The sequence below is a fragment of the Lutra lutra genome, chromosome 7 (assembly GCF_902655055.1).
Source record: "Lutra lutra chromosome 7, mLutLut1.2, whole genome shotgun sequence".
Lineage (NCBI taxonomy): Eukaryota > Metazoa > Chordata > Mammalia > Carnivora > Mustelidae > Lutra > Lutra lutra.
Genome location: NC_062284.1, coordinates 17,610,894 through 17,634,918, shown reverse-complemented (window position 1 = coordinate 17,634,918; position 24,025 = coordinate 17,610,894). Strand labels below are relative to the sequence as shown.

The 24,025-nt window shown below is 39.7% G+C and overlaps 1 protein-coding gene across 9 annotated transcripts in view; it reads right to left on the bottom strand.

Moving 5' to 3' along the window:
• MEF2A (myocyte enhancer factor 2A) overlaps positions 1 to 18,835 on the bottom strand; it is a 161,256-nt gene extending 142,421 nt beyond the window's left edge. For 2 of the 9 annotated variants that reach the window (XM_047739142.1, XM_047739143.1), the window contains exon 1: positions 18,647 to 18,828. The gene's annotated coding sequence lies outside the window, so the exon portion shown is untranslated. Of the gene's footprint in view, positions 1 to 18,646 lie in introns of all 9 variants that reach the window. The other 7 variants (XM_047739149.1, XM_047739150.1, XM_047739147.1 and 4 more) reach the window with 7 other exon arrangements.
• Between the last annotated feature and the right edge of the window lie 5,190 nt (positions 18,836 to 24,025).

The following is a 24,025-nucleotide window of genomic DNA, read 5'->3' as shown; positions in this document are numbered from 1 at the left end:
AAACACAACCTGTTACATTCTTAGCTAGTGGACAAAGAAAGTAGCATTGTGTCTTAATGTAATAGTATACTAATGCCAAGAAATGCCGATTTTCCCCCCTGCCCTTCCACCTTCCACTAGATCTCCCAAACTACCCATGAGGACCAAAATACCTCTTCACGCAGCTTCTGTTCTTTTTAAAAAGTAAAGAAGAGGGGCGCCTGGGTAGCTCAGTGGGTTAAAGCCTCTGCCTTCGGCTCAGGTCGTGATCCCAGGGTCCTGGGATCGAGCCCCACATCGGGCTCTCTGCTCAGCAGGGAGCCTGCTTCCTCCTCTCTCTCTCTGCCTGCCTCTCTGCCTACTTGTGATCTCTGTCTGTCAAATAAATAAATAAATCTTTAAAAAAAAAAAAAAAAGTAAAGAAGAAAATAGCCTGAGAAATAATACACCATACAATTCACCCATTTAAAGTATACACTTGAATGTTTTATATTCAAATGAAATGTGCAACCACTACGACAATCTAATTCCAGAACATTTTCATCACCCTAAAAGAAACCCAGTACTTATTAGTAGTCACTACCCATTCCTCATCTCCACTCACACCTGGAGCATCTACTTTGTCTCTATAGATTTGCCTGTTTTGTACACTTTGCATAAATTAAACCATACAATATATGGGTTTTTGTTGGCTGACTTATTTCACACAACAATATTTTCTAGATCCTTCCACTTTATACCATGTATCCATATGTCATTCCTTTTTATTGCCAAATAATATTCTATTGTATGGAAATACCACATTTTATTTATACATTCATCAGTTGATGGACATTTGGGTTATTTCCACTTTTTACCTATTAGAAAACTATGAACATCAGTATACAAGTTTCTGAATGGACATGTGTTCATTTCTAGCTTTTGCTCTTATATTAAAAAAAATTAAGTGTCTTCAGATTTTCTTTTCTATAACCTCATTTCATTACCATATACAACACCTCCCCACAATGATACATATACCTGTTGTTATGTCACAGATATAAATCAGGCATTTTAAGTAAATTAGTAGGATCTATTTTATTCTTCCAAATAATTTACCAATCCCCTCAATCAACAATCAGCAAGATTACTGATAGTTTTCACAATATTTAATATTCATTACAAGTTATAATGATGCTGTCATTCTTCAAGTGAGGATGTGACCACTGAAATGCTGAAGTTCCATTTATCTACCCCTCAACCTGACCTTAAGGGCTAATACTCCCAGTATTCCTTCTCAGACATATAGTTACTGGAACCAATAGCCTCAACTACCCAAACTCCAAAAACAAGGGGCACATTTTGTCCACACACCAAAACAACAAAAAAAGTTTGAAGATGGGCACACTTCAAAATATGACACTAAGCACCTAACATAATGGCCAAACATAGACCACTTTGGTTAAACAGTCAGGTAAACTGGCAGTGTGTCAAACAGATGTTCATATTCATAAGGATGTTGACCAGAATCTAGAAAAGCCTAGACATTGTATTCATGATATTCTGCAACTTCCTATAGTTTTGGACTGGAAGAGGCCTTAGAAAGGCCTTTTTAGGGACACAAATTCTCAAACTTATAGAAATGAAATGGAATCCAGGACTAAAATCCAGACTACCAATCTAATCTACTAAAATAGGGTTCTACTTAAAACAACAACAAAGACACATGGATAAATGGAAAAGAAGAAATCCAGAAGAAAAGGGTGAAATACACAAAGTGAATTATGAGATACAAACTTCCAGTTACAAAATAAATAAGTCACAGAGATGAAAAGTACAGGGAATAAGGTATCAAGAAGATGGTAGTAACATTGTTTGGTGACAGGGACTACATTTATCACAGTGAACAGTGAGTAATGTATAGAATTGCTGAACCATTATATTGCACAGCTGATGCTAACACTGTACGTGAATTATACTTCAAATAAATAAAATTTCCAGTGAAGAAAAGTTTGGGTGCGGGGGGAGGAAGAAAGGAAGGAATCGGAAAGGTCTCAAAGTTATCTCGGAAGATGAATACCGTAACTTATGATTTCCCTTGCAAGTTACTGATACTTCTACAGTGCCTGAATCTGATGCCTCTTTCAAAAGTGAAAGAGAACTGGAAAGAGTTAAAACTACTGCCGGAAGAACTGCACATTATCCACTACCTGTTATATCTACAACATATCCTAGGACAGATGTGGCAATTATAAGTTACTATAACACTTTACTTCTTTGCTAAGTAGATCCATGATTGCACATGTGTCAAAATTTCATCTCACAGAAGAAGAAAGTTTAAAAAATACTGAGCCAGATCAGCAGGGGTAGAGATGTCTTAAAGTCATCTTTTTAAAACCTTATTAGCTCAGTCCAAATCCTAGATTTTTGCACGTTACAGTCATTGAGAGACACCAATTTAAAGATTCATTTATATTTACCAAGAAAAACTAACACACAAGCATAGATGCCTTCAATACAGTGTGCATGGGTCTACTGCCTTTAGTATAAGGTCAAACATGGTAACTATGATAAGACAGACACAAAGTAGTACTGGATTTCAAAAGGCAAAACTTCCAATTGGAAGGAATCCATTTTTTATGGAGAGCACAGCATCTGGTCTGGCCTGGGAGAGGAGACTAAGAAGTGGAATAGAGAGAATAAGAAAAGGATAATCTATCTTTATTCATGCCTTTCACATAAAAGATATGTATGCCCTATAATACCCTTCAAACAATCAAAGAATGAGCCTAGCACTGTGCTTTTTAAAAAGTGGTGCTGGAGTATCCTTTAAGGAACTAAGTTTTATTAATAAGAAAGGACATACACACCATCCTCCTTATCTTGTATGGGCATATTAAGGAAGGCACTGGTCACTTTCAAGCTTAAAAACTTTCAATAGCTCTTCCTTACCTGAAGAACAAAATCCAAACTACTCAAGGTACTCTACAATCTGGCCTCAAACTCTCTTTCCCACTTTACTCCTCCAATCTAGCCAAACTCGTGTCCATTACATACTTCTCACTTTGCTGTTTTAGTTCCTTTGCTCCAACTGTAGTCTCTATGTGGAATATCGTCACCATCTGACAATTAACTTGACATTCAATTCAAATACCAATTACTTCAAGTAGCAGCCCCCTTATCACTTCTGAACTCTCCTTCTCTGAGCTCCCCTAATCCGTTCATTATGTCTAAGATTTACACATCACTTGGTAATTAGTATAACACAGTAATTAAAAAGAATTTTATCCTCCCCAACCCATTACCTCATAGAAGCAAAGAGCTATATCTCATAGGTGTTTTTATTTCAGAACTAATAATATAGAAACAATAGTAAAAGCACTGAGAATATGTAAGGGATAGTTCAAAAGAGGGAGTAAGGGAGCAGAGCCATGGACATTGCTTTGGAATTACCGTATTTACCAGTCAAAAGAAAAATGGGAGGACAATAAAAAGAAAATATATAAACAGCCTCTCGAGTCATTATTTAAGACTTTTGTAACCTATGGAAACAGAAATAAAGCTTACAAATGAGGATCCAGAGACAGCTAGGGACAGGTACTGATTAACTTTTAAATACCATTAGAAAGAGACAGAGAATTCCAAAGATCATTGATAGCAAAAAATTTTAATTTTTATTATGAAAGATTTCTGATGCTTGAAATCAATATACCTTTCTATCCTGGTTGGTATTTTTATTTTAAAAAATGTACAGTGACTAGTTTAAAGAAGTCAACTTCTACTCCAACAACCTAAAACACTGACAAGAAAACTTGTTAATTCTAGGAAAGAAATGTTTAAGACCATAAATACTTTAAACGACTAAATTCTAGAGCCAAGCATAAAGAACTTCCACACATAATTCCAACTTCATGTTAAATTTCTCATGTTAACAAGATAGAAAAAAGCAAAAAAGAACCAATTAAATCAGCTACAGTAAACAGCTTTAGTGCCATCTAATTAAACATAATAATGAGCATGTAGCCAAGGAATACCACCACACCTACTATTTATTGTAATCAAAAGAGAATTGTCAAGATCATAAAATAAAATGGAGAAAACTAAAAGAGAGCAGAGAAAGAATGAAAAGAGGTATATGTAGTTCAATTTTCAAAGAAATTAACATCTATCAGATCAATTCCCAAGTTTAAAAGTTATCTTTTCCAAAAAGTTCACATACTACATTGCCATTGGAATGCACAAGTACCAAGAAGCCCTTGGCTAAATATAGGTCTATAATTCATTCATGTTATAATAAAACCAAGGCATCTCCAATATACAGTCTAGAAAAAAACTTTAGAATAACTTTGCTTTACAAAAAAAAAAAAAAAAAAAAAAAACCCACTTAAGACTCTTGCAATAACCCAGAAACTGCACTTGCATTCTAGAAGAATGAAGTAAGAGTATTTAAATTTAAGTAATTTCTCCTACAAGCTATTTTCTGGAGTCTCCAAGCTCACCCATGGAAGCTGAATGCCTAGGTCTCTTCCTAACTAAAGGCTCTGTAGCATTAAGAGTGTAATTCTGTATTCCTGCTCCCTTCGCCTAAAAGTAAAGACTTCCGTGGGGACAACGGTGATGGTATATATCTAAGTAACTCTGAAAATATTCCCCCAAACCATATAAAGAAACAAGGCAGGAGAAGGAAATTCTACACAAAACCATGCTTTCAGCATAGCCTTGAAGACAAAGAATGCTGATACTGCAGAACAAACATAGTGAAATCAGAAAAATCACCAAATCCTAGCAATAGATCTCTCAGGCTGTCACTCCACCCCTACTAGAACACAGATATGGTGGCAAGGAGGCTAGCAAAAGAGCACCAGGGTCATTTGCAATGACCATGAAAACTAAGAAATCTGAATATACTGGAAAAGTGTCTGGGCAGATCAGAACACTGACGCCAGGTAAGAAAGTTCAAAGTTCTGGTGATTTAAAGGAACAGGTGCCATTTAAGGCACTAGCTGCTACAAAAAGGGGCACAACTTTGAAACACATAGCTTCTGGGGGAGAAAATGGGAAAAAGGAAGGGAAGAGTGTCCTCTTACAACGGGATAGTAAAGGGAAAAAGAAAAAGGATAAAATTAAGGTCTTGCAAGACCAAAGAGAATTATAAAATTGGAATTCTCACAATCCTTCTCCAACCATTAAAACCAAAACCACAGAACAGGACTGTTCCTTACTGACAGAAGAGGGCACCATTAAACTAGGAATACTGTAAAACACCCCAATACCTTAAAAATGAACAAAAGAAAACTGAAATCCAGAAAATCAGGAAACTGAATCTGACACATATCAACTGAGGAAAAACCCCTGCCCAAAAACAACTTCAACAACCTCAACAACAAAGCAGGAAAAAAGGTAAGTCAATACTCCAAATAGAATTAAAAATATTCAGACAACGCATTTAAGGATACAAAAACCACTCTGAATCAGAAACTCAAAAACTAAAAACAAAAATGGACAAAATACAAAGAGAAACTTTAAAAGGTGAATCAATTTCAAAAAAGAAATGGAAAAAATAAAATTATTACAGAAATGCAGAATAAATTACAAGGAATCCAAGAGAGAATGAACTCAAATGAAAATGAGCTACCATAGTCTACCACAAGAGTTATGAGCCACATCCATCCACATTTGGTATTATTTTTTCATCTGATTTCAGGGAACTGTCTATCCACCACTTCATAACGACTCACAAGCCACAACCCTTCCAACACTCATATAAGGAAACTTCATCTCTTTTCCATAGTGAAGTGCCATATTTACTATGCATGACTTAAACATTCAACATGTCTAAAACTATGTTGTTATTTTAAATATATTAGGTCCCTCTTTTTAATGTGTCACTGACAAAGTTTTTGAGTATTATTTCCCTAATTCCCATGAACCCTGTGGTTTTCACTGTATGACTCTGCATAGCATTAGATTTTTAGGAATATGTATACTGGGTCATAGTATAACTGACTGTAGAAGTGTATGTGTGGGTTATTAGTTCATGCATATATTTCTTAGCTCTGCTGAAAGGCAGACAGTGACACCCCAATAGCAATGAACATACCTAGCCCCGACCTCAGATTCTCAATGTCATCTTCCAATAAAAGGGTCAGGGCTCTTTGGAAAAGAGGATAATTCCAGAGCTGGGACAGGTAAAATATAAATGAACCTGGAGTTTCCTGTAGTACCAGAAAGTAGGGATGTTCTTGAAAAAAAGACAAAGATATGTCAAAAGGACACCACAAGAGTCAAACAGGAGGGGCTTTCAATAGCTAAAGCTGGATAATTTGAGCAATAAAATAAATAATGATAGCATCAAATTATAGCCTACAAAATAATTACCTTTGAATCTATACTGACATAAATAACTGAAAAAAATAAATGAGGGAGAAATGACAGCTTTTCAAAACAGAGGCATTTCAATTGGTAAATGAGAAAGGAACAAAAAAACCTACAAAATTGCTATTAGGTAACTACTACAGCAATACAGGTATCCCCACTTTTTGAAAGTTCACATTAAGCGCTTCACTTTCATTATGGAAGACCCACAATAGTACCTGTTTTCTAACTGAAAGAAATATGGAAAGGATTTTTACTTTTAAGAAAAAAAAGGCAAAAAGAGGGAGGGGGAAGGGAAAGGGCAGAAATAGCGTTCAGCTTCTATTTTGCAAGGAGCCATTAAAGAGGCAGCACACACCCTGAGCAGCAGCACCAAGAGCCTTCCCAAGAGCACCAAGGGGAACTACACAGCACCTCACTGTAATCTCAAGCTGCCATAGCTTGGATTTTTGTTTGTGACCATCTGTGCTTTATCTCAATTTAGTGTGCGCGTCCAGTAACATGATGTGTCACAGGTATCAGAAAAGCCTAAAGAGGTTATTTTTTTAGTCAAAAACCTCAAAAACTTTCCATATAAATTAATGGTAATGGCTTCTTTACACCAGTGCAGCTTTCGGAAGGTTTCACAGGAAAACTCTATTATCAGATAGTGAAGAAAGTCTGGAATTGTTGCAGGTTAAGTTCCACCCATGAATGCTAAAAACAAGTGAAAGTTTGAGAAGAAACAGGAAATTAACATACTCTCAAAGTATCTCCAAAATAGTTATCATTTTCCAAGAGAAAAACTGTCACTTTACAATGTTGAAACCAGCAGAGACCACCTTAATTAAATACTCAAGATTAACACCACCCGTAATAAGATATTGACATCATGTTCTCCTGATGTAAAATGTACCTCTTGATATGCTACCATTACTTCAATGGTGTTACTGCCAAAAATGCAAATTCCAAGTTAATCGTAAGAAAGCATCAGAGAAATTCAAATTGGAAGACATTCTATAAAATAATGACCAGTACTCCTCAAAAGCATCCAGGTCAGAAGGACACGAAAAGAATGAATTAGTATCACAGATGTGAGGAGACTGTACAACAAATAAGTGCAATGTGGATCCTGGGCTGGACCCTAGAACAACAACAACAAAAAGTCATTAGGAAAAAAAACTGGTGAAGTGCAAATAAGATATTTAGTTTATAGTATGTTAATATTAATTTCCTGGGTTTAATTATTATATCACGGTGGTCCAACATTAGGGAAACAATCTATACCATTTTTGCAACTTTTCTCTAACATTATTCCACAATAATTTTTTTAAGTGAAGTTTAAAAAAATAATAATACTCACAAAATGATTAGTCTAGTTTTTACAAAAATTTACTAAGTAAATTATAATTCCCATGGCAATTCAAAATATAATTCATCAATGACATGGGACCACTTTGTTCCAGCATTAATATCCAATTCATTATATGGAAATAACAGATAAATGCTGCAATGTGATTATTTGTTGAGACGTAAACTGCAGAAGGATATGCAAATCTGATGTCGTTTTGTAAAGCTTTAAAACATGAAAAACACTATGTTATTTAGCAATATATATGCTCTTTAAAAAATGAATAGGAAAGATAAATCCTTATTTAAGATAATGATTACCTCTGTAGAAGAAAAAAGGGCAACAGGATTGAGAAAGATCCGTGACATTCATCCTGCTAGTATTCATTACATTATTCACTCTAATTTTTGTATGCCAGTATGTTTCATAATTTTTAGTTACACTGAGAACCACTGATACTTTTAGCTATCTGGGGCAACAGTCTCACGCTTTGTTTACCAAAAAAAAGTTTTCGTTGTTGTGGGGTTTGTTTTGTTTAACAAGACAATTTTACTAAGAAGACCATATTTGAAATTTTACATTTCTATTTTCCAAACCAAACAATGTAAACCTTAAGATCATCTAAAATAGGGTCCTCTGCGTTAGGACACACATATCCTTTGGCTTTTTTTTTATAGATGTATATACAGATCTCCTCTGTTTTGAGATCACTTCATACCTTCACTTCCACGGCCAAATCCCAAGGCCCTGTCATTACCAGGAAGTCTCCCACTTCTGACTACACCTTTTTATCCTTCCAGGCACTCTCTCACGAGTACACTCATCCTAGTCCTCTCACACCTGCTCTTCCTCCTATGCTTCCTATTTCAGTAAACCACCCATTTATTCCCTCAGTTGTCCAAGCCATAAACCTAGTCATCACTCAAATTTCCCTTTCACCTTCCATATGCCCTCTATCACTGAACGCTTTCATTCTACCTCTTATATATCTCTCAAATCCACCTATTTCTTCTATCCTCATCCTACACCACAGTCCAATCCACCTTACCTCTTTTAACTAATTTGCTGTAACACCCTCCTAATTATTCTTCCTGCCTACCACTTTTAACTCTCTCCAAAGAATTCTCCACAGTGCAATCAGTATTATCTTTCTAATTAATTTCCTCCCAGTGTTAAGATACTTTGATTTTCCCTAGGATGAAGTTCAAATTCCTTAATACAGTTTAAGGGCTCTTCATAATCTGGCCCCGATTTATGTCTTTAGCCCCTTCTTTCACTACTCCTTGCATGAGCCATCGATACCGTACTACTCAGTTTCTCCAAGCAATCCAAACTCTCCAAGTGTATCTCCTGTCCTTAACACAGGTCTGGTAAACTACCTACCCTCTTCACAAAGCTAAGTCCTCTTGAGGTTTCAAACTAAACTAAAGGTGTCACCTCTCTGGGATAAATTTTCCTGGCCTCCCTGAAACTGGGTTAATTGCCCCTTCTATATGCTCCTATATACATCAAGCATGTAGCAAAGTGGATAATAAACACATATATGTCCACACTCCCACCTGACTATGAAAGCCAAGCCTGTTCACTGTGTTCCTCATTACTGAGGCCAAGGGACTGAATGAATAAAGTAATAAAGACCAAACTGCAAAATAAATTGCCAAAAACACAATACTTAAAAGATAATTCCTGGCCCAGGTGCACAATACTCTTTCCATTATACTTTGTGGCACTTAATTTTATGTTCATAAACAATTCAGTGTTAATTAGGTATAAGGCATGTAACACAGAGTTTAAAAGGATCTAGATATAACCTCATTTTACAATTAAAGAGATGCCCAGAAAGGTTATTACCTGCTGAAGAACAAAACACTGTTAAACAGCAATGCCAACATTAGGTATTTTGATGTTCTTTAATTATATATTTTAATCTCAAGGAATCAAGTTTTTAAAATTTTAAAATCGTGAAAGACTTTAAAGTTTTTCATTTCTTCTAAGATAGCAGTGTTATTAAAAACAGAACAAATGAATCACGAATTCACTTAAAAGTTTCCACAAAATTACCTAGAATGTTATAACAAACATAAGAATATTTAATTATGGTGTAAGAGTAATAAAGATAATCTGAGTCATTATTATAATTATATTTAAGCAACACAGGGATATCAACAGTGTTCAAGGCACTGTGGAACACATTCACTGAATATACAAAGAGATATAAAACAAGATTCCTAACTCCCAAGAAACATACAATATGTTTAGGAAAACAAAAAACCAACCATTATAGAATTAAATAGAAAAATTAGGTGAAAGGAATCACTTAAATTATTAACACTTTCAAAGGAAAAGACTTTCTTCTAAGGAGTTTCAGAAATGTAAAGAGAAATCTATTGTCTGAGAAATCAGCATAAACTCAGTATAGGGTTGGTCAGCTGACAAAGCTCTAAAACAATGAGAGTCCACTAGCAAGGAGCTTACCAATGGCCCAGTTCTTGGTTTCTAAATAGTCTTACCCAGTAAGAGAAACCAGGACTCCTTGTAGAAATGGCTGATTCTAGGACAGCAGCAGGAAAAGCAGATGATGAGCCTGGAATATATTATTGTCCCAAAAGTAAGGAGGTGCTCCAAACATGACAGAAACATGTCAAAGCAATCAATGAGTAAACTGAAGGATTTCTCACTGGCCAAATCAGAGTTAACTTGGAACTGATAGTAATCAAGTCTAATCTGCTTAATAAAAAAGAATCTATGAATTTATATTAAGTAAGCAAACAGGAAGTAAAAGCTCTTCTTCACAATAGATTGCCAACTATTAAATGCCAAAAAATAGCTAGACAAACACCATTTTGGAACCACCGTGTAATAATGGACTCAGGCAAGAATTAGCAATGAATGCTAAAACGATTATGTGAACATTTTGGGGAGGACAAAGTATTTACACAGTATGAAAGTACCTCCCCACAGATTATTCAATAATAACAATGAAGGCAATGATAACTTTTATACGGAGAAAACTGGCAGGCAAACCTTAACTAAGTGATCCAAGTAAACATCACCAACAAAGGGTCAAACTAACATCATACTGCCCCCGATGTGCTGCACTGAGAGATATATCATCACTTATTTGGTTGTCCCGCCAGAAATGCATAACCTGTATCTAACAACAATGAAGCAATATGACAAACTCAAACTGATGAACATCCTACAAAACAAAGGGCCTATACTCTTCAAAACTATTAATGTCAGGAAAAAGAAAAAGTTGAAGGACTGTTTCAGATTAAAGGAGACAGAAGATACGAAGGCTAAAATGCAATAGATAATGCTGTATTAGAAAACATGCTATTAAAAGATATTATTGGCACAACTGAAGAAACTTCAACATAAACTATACACTAAATCATAGTACCAATGTTAAATTTCTTGAATCCATCATACTGTGGTTATATAAGATTATGTCTTTGTTCTTAGGAGATACCAAATGAAGCATTTAAGGGTTAAGGATCACGATGTGTGCAATGTACTCTCAAATGGTTCATTAACAAAAATAATCATAATAGGAAAAGGAAGAAAAGGGAAAACAGGGGGAGAAGATGAGGAAGGAGAGAAGGAAAAAGAGACCAATAGAGTGAATTCCCGCTATTACAACAAATGTTGAGTTCAATGACATTATATGATTAATACGTAGTTTCCTTGTTAGCAAAGTACACAGTGCATTAATGCAGCATTTCCATCCATCCCCTGTATGCATCTAGAATGTTTTGCCTCAAATGATTTGCCTCTGATTTTAACCGAATAAACTTGCATCTTTGGCATACTCCAGAAGATGTAATCAAGGAGCTTCAAACTATAAATAAAACAAAATAGTAGTATCTATTTTCAGGCTTTAGGGCCACTCTGCAAATACAAAAAAAAAAACAATAAAGCAATTGTGCTAAACATTAACAATCCATGTATACAGGTGGACCAGTATATGAGAGTTCATTGTACTTTCCTGTAAGTTTTTTCCAAAAACAAAATGTTTAAAAACAAAACAAAAGAAAACAAAAAACCCTGCCGTACTGAAATGTTACTTTGGGGAACAGAGAGCCATTTGTGAAAAACAAAATCTTAACTCCCAGATTCTTTTCTCCTTTTCCCTTAATAATCCATATCAAATTAAGTTTTAAAACCATTATGATAAAGATTTTCAGTATTAAGATAAGCATTTTGCCAAAGTAGTCCTCAAATCTTTTAAAAAGCCCATTTACAAGTCAGCGTCAGCTGTGCAGAATGTGGAATGATTTTCACTATTACAAATAGTGGTTAAGTTTCTAATGTTCGCCACAAAAGCTCTTTGATAAATCTTCATTAGCAATACAGTTGAATTGGTATTGTATTTCATGTATATTGTGTTATATTGCACATCCCCCTAGCCTTTCTGAAATAAGGTGAAAGGATAAACTGAAGGGAGGGAATGCTGGTTGGTAAGGAACAACCAGTAACCAATTATAATTTCTAACACTATTTTTACTATGCATTTGAAATTTATGCATTTGAAATTGGAAATATAGCCCTCAGACAAGATGGCTACTCACTGCCCAGGAAGAAGGCAAAATGGAATCTCAGGAAATGCCAATAGGCTAAACAGCTCTGACATTCCTGCCCTGACCCAGAATGCTGACATGTTAATATGTATAGAATACGCACAAGGCAGTATTTTAAAGTCTGAAAAGTACCTTTATAATTTTTAAAGTCTGACTTGGATAAACTGATTTGTTTGGTCATTTTAGTTGATTAGGAAATCATCGTCCACTCAACATTTACTGGGCATTCACTATGTACCATGACAGACCAGTAGGTACTAAGCATATACGAAGAACAAAACAGTCTTTGACACAGGAACTCTGAATAGCTGAAGAAAATGACATCAATTACAATCCTTTAAATATTCTAAAAAGGGAATTACTCTTCAAATAGTGTCTGTATCAAGAGCAAGGGAGACAAGTTTTGTCTAGACTAAAATTGGTATTATACATGACACCTGAGCTACAACTTAAAGGTAAGAGAATTCCAATCTCTGGCAAAAACATGAACAAAAATACAGAAGCACTAATTCAAATATTTCTGTCTTCTGCCTGTCAGGCAGCGGGTTAATACCTGGAGAGACAGTTATCAACAAGACAGACACTGCCTCTGCCTTCACAGAGTTTACATTCAGGTTATGGGAAAAGACAATAAATAAGCTATAACTAAACAAATAACATGTGTACAAATTATATTACGTGTCTTGAAGGAGATAAGATGCACAAGAGACTAACGAACAAGGTATAACATTAAAAAGGATGGCTGGAGTGACAAAGTGAGATTTGGGTCAAGTTCCACAGGGTTAGGCCAGCCACCCTTATGAAGAGCACCTTAACCAGGCAGTGCAAAAAGTGCAAAAGACCCTGAAATAAGAAAGGACGCAAAAATTTTAAGAATGTAAGAGCACTGTGCGGCTAGCGTACAATAAGTGAGAAGAATAAGGAGAAGTAGAAAGATTATTCAGAACCATTCAGGAGAAGTACAGACTATTTCAATAGGAATGGGAAGTCACTGGAAGATTTTAAGCAAAGAACATGATTTAGGATCTTAAAATGATCCCTACGGCAGCTCTGTGAAGAACAGACTTCTGATGAGCAAGAAAAGAACAAGCCCCGTCAGGAAGCTACTGCAGCAACTCATGTAAGAGATAATGCCTTGCAATAAAGAGGTGGCAGTGAAGACCAAGCGGTGGACTGGCTCAAGATAAATTCTGAAGGACAAGAGAACGTGTGGATGGATTGGATTTGAGAGGAAAGAAAAAGAATCCAGAGTGGTATCTTTAAGTTTTTGGCAGGAAAATTCTGGGCTAAAAAAATAAAAGTGGGAGTCATCAGCCTGAAAATACATGGCATTTTCAGGGACGAGCAAACAGCTGGCCTTAACTGGGTCACAGAAACTGAAGGGTAATGGCCGACAAAGAGCCTGAAGAGATCAGATAGGATCATATAAAGTGAACCATGACTAATAACAGCAATAGCAGAAGCAACAGTGACAGTAATAGTAGGGGAAAAAATACTGTATTTTAGGTACCAAGCACTATGCTAAAAGCTTTATAACATACATCTCATTTAATTCTTTCAACAACTCTATGAAAAAGATAATACTATAATCACTATTTTATACACCAAGCCTCAAGAAGACCAAGAAATTGCCAAAGAACACTCAGTGCCAGAGTGGGTATTCTAGTTTAGGCTATCTTGATTATAGAGGCTAATCTCTTATTCCTTAAATGACTGCCTCTCTACTGATTTTATGTCTTCAATGTTCTCCTTAAAAGAATGATATTTACATGTGAATTTTAGAAATACAATTCCAGTCTCCATGTAAAAGGTGAATTGCTAGGGGTTAAGCGGTGAGACGAGCAAACTCAGTATTAGTCAAAGCAAGAGCACCTTGTTTTACTAAGCCAACAGTTACAAGTTATTTCACAGGTTAAGAGTATCCCTTTGTTCCAACAGTCACAAATCATACCTCAAACTAATCCAAGTCAACATGTATAACATGCTGCTTGTAACAAAAATAACCTGGTAAAAAGGTCTAGCTTATGGAGTATAAACTTACCACCCACTACCAAAATATTTCTCAAAACATAACTTTACTGATGGTTGGATTCTTTTTTAAGTTCATAAAGTTTATATTTTTGTATACAGAAGAAAATAAAATTAGTACTGACTCAAGACAACCATAAAAAGATGTGCCTTCGTTGATATTTATTAAAAGTCTGATCAACTAGTGTCTGTTTTTCATCCAGGTTAAAAATTCCTCTGGTTTTCAGCATCATCAGTTATTAAACTAACAAAGTAAATTATCTGCTGTCATACACCAATGTTCAAATATTTGGTATTTTATCCACCTTGCAAATTTTTTTCTAAATTCATAAGCTTGTGATTTCATCGAGTGATTACTAAGACAACCCAGTATTAAATATTAAATTTAGTAAATATCAACTGAGTTCAGTAAATGCAAGTAATTATTAAAACCAGTAAATAACAAACATCTGTATAAAAACATAGCATTTATTAAACAAGTGTCAACATATATGCTATGCATGAGACTAATAGGCTTATACTCTTTATAATAAACTGGACACAGAGTCCATTAATGACACGGATAAAGCATACACAGACAAAATCATTTCGTTCCATACAGCAGTAAAATGACATATAAAAGCTTCAAGATTACCCACTAAAGAAGAGCTATTTTTAAAATACACCTATATTCCAGACAGGCAATAAAAATATTTTTCTATCTTCAAATTTTAAATACTGTATGTTGAAGACAACTCCCACAGATAATTCCTAAAAGACATATTTCACTGAAGAGTAGGGAAAATATTTATATTTAACTCTAATTCTTTAAATATTTGGAGAAACTTTTGGAGGTTACAATCAATGACTGCAGATCAAAAACCTCATATAGAACAGCCAAATAAACATTTTATGTATAATGTGATAATGCACTTAAAGTGCTGGTAGTTTTACACCCAAAAAAATATATGAGCATTCCCCTGTATTTATATATTATATGAAGTCCTTTTGGTCACAGACACTAAACTTTCAGGTACTGGGCAGAGTATGTATATAGTCTTCAAAGGAAATAAGGGAATGTATAGAAAAATGGATATATGGAGGAAGGGATGAAGGGAGATCAGACAATATATATTTTTGTACATTAAGCCTCGGGTAGTATGCTAGGAACTCTCACATCCATGATTTCATTTAATGCTAACAATTCTTTGGGGCAAGTAGTGTAATTCCTTCCCATTTTATAGAAGATGTCTCATAACTTAATAAGTGGCAGAGCTGGGATCCGAACCAAGATGTAATGACAAAGTCTTGCAAACACAGCAGAACGTGTCAAAGTGTTCTTTCGCAGGAGGTTATCTAACTGGAAGATTGATTTGATTTTCCATATTTACACTTCTCTTATTACTTAAATATTAGAAAGCACTCACTTCTCAATTTATGAAGAATGTTCACAGATTTTCTTTTTAATCTCGAAAAAAGCAATACTGATCATGATCAACCCACAAAACAATATTTTCATTGCTCTACCACTAATTAAAAAAAAAACTTCAGCTAAACTCTGTAGCATTCTTATGTACCATGAGCATGAGCATATCTCCATAAAGGAAAAAAAAGAAAAAAAGGAGTATGGTGTGACTGAAAGGCAAAATATTGGAAACTGAGATTGCCCACAGAAAATTCAAGACCATCATCATTGTATGTTAGACTAAATTTCTCTGCCAGACTTGTAAGCAACAAAGAAGAAAAAAAAGGTAGCTTTCCAAAATCTGACTGACAAGCATGCTACTTCCCAAAAACAAACTGGCTTACAGTTTCCTCCTCATAAATCAGAACACAAATCTATTGAAAAATTTAACTGAAATATTTCAAATTTCAAAATCATGTTCTAATAAAAAACACTTCCATAACTACTTAACCACCCTCAAAATTCACTGATTTCTCTCTTGATAACCAATGAGCAATGCTGCTATTGCTTGAATATTAATAAAATTAATATTAACCTGTATTGCATTCTTAAAGAAAAATACAAAGCTATAATGCAATTGCCTTGAAAAATAAAACATCACCACTTGAAACAACTCCATATATATTTCAAAGATTATTTCTGGTTGCATTTACAAAAAACAATCTTTGACACACATACCCACTAAAGAAACACAGAAACTCTAAGAATTTGGAAGATTATTCTCAAACCATAACTCAACACCGTGACGTTACAATTACTATTTCTGCGCCCCATGAGCTACTTTCCTTTCACTGAACACCCCTACCTCTCATTTCCTCAGCATTTTAAACTTTTGCTGGGAAGTAAATTAAGGAGTTAAACATAATTTTATCGCTTTTGTTCCAAGAAAAAAACATGGTTTTATATATAATAATAATATGAATTAAATGAAATAGACACGCAAATAATTATGTTTAGAAAAGTCATTGTTACGTCACCATCCCTGACTGTTTTAACAAGTAAGTTTCTATTGGAAGCACTCTTCCAAGAGAACTGTTAAAGACGGGGTCTGCAAAGTAAATCACTAGCTTTAGCTCTTCACAGAGTTTAATTATAACAGTATCACCACAACTTTTTGTTCACTGAGAATTAAAAGTGATTCCAGAATCAATTAGTGCATCATCATATAGAACTAATCTTAATATTTTGTAGGATACATGTGCTCCTTATATATGTTATAAAGTCTAAAACTGGCATCCACTTTAATGAAAACACTTTGAACTTTTCTCCTAAAACAAAAGTTGCCATTCACAGGAAAAACGGAACCCTCCAAAAATATACCAGAAAAAAAAGAACCCAAAACAAAAATGTACATACAAAAGCCACTAATAGCACAACACAGTTATTTTATCCTCACTTTATAAATTCATATTAAAATAAGGGCCATTTTTATGTATAAAAATTTTTTTATATATAAAAAAATTTTTAAGCTATTTTGTTTACCTTTTCCACAGACTGTTCAAGTACTGCCAAGGTAACAGATTTTAAAAAGTGACAACTGGAGTACTTGGCAGTTGCCAAAACAACACAGCTGGATTCTTAAAGAGAAAGTACTCTTGTGTAACGTACACCTCATTACAGTTTGAAGAACCTTCTCTTCATATAGTAATAGATGACACGAGACACAGGGAAAACATGCTGTGCTTTAAAAAAACAAAACAAAAAACAAAAACCTTGAAAACATTTAGACATTTGTTTAAAAATTCTTAAGCCATTGTTAGCACATCACAGCAGGCCTTCCTAACAGCACACTAATTGTAGTACCAATCTTGTAAACTAAAATGCAGGTCAACACTATACTGCACTTCTTTAACCTACACATGGCTTCCCTACTGGACCATAACAGAGGACTCGCTTCGTATCCCCAGAGATCATACTTCAGGTCTGAATCACATTTTTTATAGTTACACTTTCACGGGCCGGGGGGGGGGGGGTCTAATTCAGGGATGCTCACCTCTTCGAAACTTGTTTGCACTATCTCACCAACCAATTTAATCCTCGCTGTTCGAAGACAGAGGATTGTCGAACTAAAAGGCAAAGTTTGTACCACATAAAACCTTCCCTGAGAGCTGAGATCTAGCGGGACGTCAGGGCAGCTAGCTGTTCCCGCTGCAGCCCTCGCTTCCCCGCGACGTCTCCCTGCACCCGAGGGCGTACGCACCCCGCAGGTGCCCCCAGCCCCGGCCGCCTCCCGGCCCGCCCCAAATACCGACCCGGCCACTGACATCTCCACACACGCGCCGAGAGTTCGGACCTAAATGTTCCGCCCGCTTCGACCAACCTTCTCCCAAAGCAGAAGTGGGGGAACTTCTTCAAGTCCAACCACAGCGCAGAGCGGCCCCGGCATAAGGGGTCAATTCCTTTGGGAAGACCCGGGCGCGGACAGCAGGAGGGAGGAAAGGGCCTTCGGGCGTTCTGCCCCGGAGAGGCTCCGGGCCCCCAGGGAACTCCCTCAACTTTCAAGGAGGCGTCGTCCACCACCGCCCCCCAGCCCCAAACGCGGTGCGCGCCCGGGGAGGCTCCTCGCGCGGAGCCCGCGCGACCAAGCCTCCCTCCGCAGCCCGCGACACGGGTCAGACCCCGGGCCCGCCCTCGGGGCACCCCGCCCCCACCACCGCGGGCGCCTCGCCCCTCCGCGCCCACCCCACGCGACCACCTCGAGCCGCCTCCCCGCACCCCACCCTCCCTGCCGCCGCGCGCCCGGGACCCCGGCCCCCTGCCAGCCGGACGCCGCCCAGCCCTACTGTCCCCGGAGCCCCGCGGGCGCCCCTCCTCGGCCGCGTCGCCCCCCACCCCAGCGCCCCCCAGCCCCTACCCGGCCCCCTTGCCGAGACGCCGCCCCCTCTGGCACCGCCGGCCTCGCGGACCGCGCCCCGCCGACGCGGCCCTCACCGTGTCTCCGGCGCCGCTGGCGAGCGCACACACGCTGCAGCCCGGGCCAGCCACCAGCGCTCCGCGCCGCCCGGAACCGCCTCCTTCAGCCCGGGACTCGCCGGGACATCCGCGCACGGATCCCCACACCGGGTCTATTTTTAGGAGACAGGCCCCGGCCAGACCGGAACTCGTTCCTGCCGCCGCGCGTGCGCACTACGGTGAGGGCCACAGTATCCCTCCGCCAGCCTCGCCTATCCTTCCCTTCCCCTCAGCTCCCTCTCTCTCTTTTCCCTTGAGGTTTCTGTTCACAGCTGACTTATCCTCTCGGTGGGTTCTAGAGTACTTGGGATGGGAAAGACGAAGGTGCGGGCAAAGAGTGTCACAGTGAAAGCAAAGCGCTACTCCACAAGGACGCGAGGGGCGGACTATGTTTTTCCGGGTGGGTGAGGAGACGGATCACCCGGCACAGGAAGGAGATGACGGCGGTTTGGCGCCGGGGCTACAGGCTGGAGCTCGCTTCCCTCTGAAGGACCGTGTTCTCCTGGAAGGGATACTGGTCACTTGATGAGGGCCTAGGCGCCTCCCAGGGCGGGGCGGCCCGGCGGCGTCGCGCCCTGCAGCCCCAGCCTCCCACGCCGCTGCCTCCCGGACCAGCCCGCTGGGGCCGGGACCGGGAGCGGCTTTAGTGACGCGGCGCGTGGCAAATCGCCGCGCGTGGCCCCCTGCTCCAGCCAACCCGGGACACTGAAGGGCCGGGCTCCGGGGGCGGGGCCGGGGCTCCGGGGCTCGAGTTCGACAGACGCCCGGAGTCCGGTGCCAGGCGGAGTCCTTCGACCGGCCCAGACACCTCCTGCCGAGCTCGTGGGGCCGCAGCCAGCTTCCTTCTCCCCCCACCCCCGCCTTCCGGGCACGCTGGCCCCCCGCAGACTTCTGCTCGCCACGCACGTGCCCACTCCCTCATTGTGGTCAGGGCCGCACCTGTGCTCGCGTCTGGGCCGCCGCCCGGTCACCCTCACTGAGCAAGCACAATGGGACTCCGGTCCCTGGCGTTCCGCGGCTGCTCGGACCCGGGCCCGGAGACAGTAGGACTTGCAGGGGTCTGGAGTGGGCAGCCCCTTTCAGCCGGGCGAGCCGAGCGCCCCACGTCCGGGTAGAGAGACAGCCTCCTACTCTCCAGTATTTATAATAGAGAATTACTAACGGGCATAGGTATAGTATGCCTTGAGCACCCAGCTATGGGCCGAACATTTTGCACGTGAGAGCTCTTGCATTCCTTACAACACCCCCGTGAAGTAGATTCACTTTCTATTCCCATTTTATAGAAGAGGAAAGGGAAGCTGAGCTCTAAAGTGACCCTTTGAGGTCACAGTTGAAGAGGAGAGCATTGAGGATTTGAACTCCCAATCACTCTACATACGTACGGTGGTCATTTCTGAGGTGCAAAGGAGACGTGCACTTGGGACTGCCCTTCTGTTTTGTGGGGTTATTGGTTTTGTTGACGAAGGTCATCAGGAGGTTGAGCCATTGTTGTTCCTTGCATCCTGAAGCCCTCTAACCTCAAGAATCTAGATTCTACAGCCACACTGCCTACATCTGCACCCAGAGGTGCCTATGCAAGGAACACAAAGCCAAATGGTTATTTTCATCGGAGGATGAGAAATTCAGTACCGCAGCACTTTGAAACAAAATGACTGGGGTGGGTGAACAGATGTGCAGAGGCTGGGCAGAGGAACTGGGAAGTTACAAAGGAAGCTGGAGACGCGCAGGCTTCCTCTCAAGGACGAGGCAAGGTACTGGGGAGAACCCATGACAAAAGCAGCACACAAATACCAGACACTGGAAAATAAACCTGGAGCTCTGCTCAGAGTCCCATAGTATCAGTTTTCAGAAGAACCAGCAGCAAGGGCTATAGGCAAGTTTTGAAAACACATTAAAATTTGGTGTAAATCAGCGAGTCATGTGAAAATGCATATTTTTTTTTACCTGCCAGAAGCTGCATAAGGCAGCTGCATTTCACTGCTCCAGGAAAATAGAAGACTTTGATACTTTTCCTTCAAAGCCTAGGGTCTGAAGTGGAAGGGACAGTGAGCAAATGGCTCTCTCATTCCCCCAGCCTTTCTACCCTGTAAGGAGAAGAGAGGCAATGAGAACAGACTGTTCCAAAAGAGATTTTCACCCTCTCATTGCTTCAACCCATCTCCCACCCCTCTAGAATTTGACCCTCCTGGGACACAGAAGTCTAGCTGAGACTACCCACCCCCTACCCATTCAAATGCTATTGGCCACTCCAGAAAACCAGACAGAAAAGCTGGTCATGACTTCACCCAAAGTAGAAATGGAGGGGGGGGGGAATGTTTGCATCACCTAAGAGAGCACCTCTCCCTGCCACCTCCTGTATGTCAAAGCCATTGTCTAAGAATTTCAGGGAATGGTAAGAAGGAAGGAAGGAAAGGAGGGGAAGAAAATGGAAGGAAGGAAGAGAAAGTGTAAAATTCCAGAGCACAGCTATTGTAAAATACATTAGCAAAACATAATCACTATTATTTGAGATTAAAATAACCAATTTTAGAAAATCATTGCAGCTCCTATTCAGGTCTCAAAAGCATGTACGTGAAGTTCAGTGTCTCTAGCAACTTCCAGCGCTCACCTTAGCATAGATCATGTGCAGAACACTTGTGTATATCACTGGCTTGGAGGGAACTTGTGAGAAGCAGAGTCTTTCAGTCCTCCAACTCTTTCCAGCCTCCTTCACGTACTCAGGTATCCAGGTATGTCTGTACTGAAAGGACTCAGCATTGTAGTAGGCACTGTGAAATGGAAGTGAAAAAGAACAGCCCTTTCTTTGAAGGGGCTGAAAGGCCACAGGAGGGATACACCTTAAAACACAAGCCAGTCTGCTAACCACTAAAAGAGAGGTTTTCGAGGACACCAGAAAAGCACAGAAGATGAGTATCTAAGAAGGAAAAATAATTACCGAGGGCTCCTTAGAGGAAACAGTCCCATAGTGAAACTACAAAGCCTTCTGAAGGATGAAAAAGGGGCCCTCCCATTCTCTTGACCTGAAGAATAAAATTCAAGATCTCTTGGAGGCAAGGATCCTTGACCACCTGGCCAGCATCGCCCTCATCTCCTCCTGCCAGACACCTCATCATCCTCATTCGTAAGAAGTTTCTCTGCATACACCAGGCTTTATCTTCCTGTGTGCCTGGTAAAACCCCCCTTATATCCATCAAGTCTCGACTTGGGCATCATTTTCTCTAAGAGCATTGCTGTAATATGGTGCCTAGTTGAAGTGCTTCTGTATGTATGTCTGTCTCCTCCCCTTTGGAGCTCCTTGAAGACAAGAACTGTGATTCATTCTTCATTGATCCAAAATACCTAGCACAGTGCCTGGTCCATAATAGAGAAGGAAGTAAAGGCAGAAGGAGTGCTGTATGCAATGAGTGCGGCTCGATAGAGAAACCATGGCTAATATCATGTGCCTGAGGCCTGGACTCTGGATTAAGTGCCCAGGAGTGGTAGGAGAAAAGGCTGGAAGAGTGAGACAGTGCAAAATCTTAGCAAATTCAGCTAGGCCTTTGGATTTCTTTCTGAAAGCAAAGGGAAATACTGACAAATTTCAAATGGTGGAATAGTTTGATCTATTTGACATTTTGGAAGGTTTGCTTAGGGCAGTAGCTGGGAGTTGGTGAGAGAGACCAAGACTGGAGGCAGGATGACCAGTTAGGAGCCACGGCCACTGCTGTGACAGCACCTCACGCAAATAGTTCCCATCCCCAGAGATCTCCACAGACTGTCTCCACACATGCTGATGCCTTCCTGTGTGTCTCTGTCGAGGGCATACTTTGGCCCCATGAGAGGGCTTGGGTCAGTAGACAGATACCCCAGCTTCCTCATGCCTCAGGAAGACAGTCTAGAGCATGCTCCCCAAAGTCTCTCAAGGGTGGGGAGGGGGGGTTACAGTGGATTGGACCCCAGTTGTCCTCTGTGGTGACCCACTCAGCCACTTTTTATTGTCTCTCCTCATCTCCCCTATCTCACATCCCCAATCCCTTAGAGCCCTTGCCAGGATCACCTTCCAAATAAAAAATCCACACCAAAATCCTCATTTTGGCATCTGCTTTTAAAGAGACTCACTCAAGACAAATGGTAACTGAGGTAAGGAAGAAAAAGGACCTAAATGAAGACAGTTACCTGACAGGAGAGAGGAAGAACAAAGCAAAGAGATAGCTGAAAGGTAGAATTGACCTGCCTGCTTTTGCTGAATGAAGGGTTAGGGAAGGCAGAGGAGTCTCTCTTTGTCCCCACGTTTCTGGTTTGGGCTCTCAGGTGGATAATAGCAGCATCATTTAAGTGGGGACACTACTGCAGGGGGCTGGACAAGTGAGGGTAATGAGTTCCATTCTCTTTATGTTGAAATTGAGGCGGTTGTGGGATAAAAGTGTCCTTAGCCTTTTGAGGTTGGAGAGAGATATAATTAGATGAGACCAGATAATTCAGGGAGGGCTTTCTGGAGGAGGAAAAATTTAATCAGAATTTTGAAGTTGCAGTATAAGGGCTGGAGAAAAAGGGAAATAGCTTATGGAGTGGAAGAATGATGAGAGGGATGGACAGTAAAAAGAATGGATTAAATAGAAAAAAACAAGGTTATCTCCACCAGGGAAACCTCAAAGGATTTTTAATTTGTGAGCTGCTTGAAGATAGGAACCATGCCATGTTCAATCTTGTGTCCCTGACACTTACACAAAGTTAATATTTATTAAATATGGTGTTGACCTGGCAAAGTGTCTCAAATATTTTCCATGAAGTCTGTCTTGTGTGAGTACAGATTTAAAATGGAAGGTTTGGGGTGCCTGGGTGGCTCAGTGGGTTAAAGCCTCTGCCTTCGGCTCAGGTCCTGATCCCAGGGTTCTGGGATCAAGCCCCACATCGGGCTCTCTGCTCAGCGGGGAGCCTACTTCCTCCTCTCTCTCTCTGCCTACCTCTCTGCCTACTTGTGATCTCTGTCAAATAAATAAAATCTTTTTTAAAAAATTTAAAAAAATAAATAAAAATGGAAGGTTTTCAGATGGAAAAGACACATGAAAATATGTTCAGCATCACTCATCATTAGGGAAATGCAAATCAAAACCCCAAAGAGATATCACCTTGCATCTGTCTGGATGGCTAGAATAAAAAAGACAAGAAATAACAAGTGATGGTGAGAACATGGAGAAAAAGGAACCCTTGTGCACTGTTGGTGGGAATGCAAATTGGCACAGCCACTGTAGGAAAGTGGAGTTATGGAGTTTCCTCCAAAAATTAAAAATAAAAATACCATTTGATCCAGTAATTACACTGCTGGGTATTAATCCAGAGAAAATGAAGACACTAATTTGAAAAGATATATGTACCCCT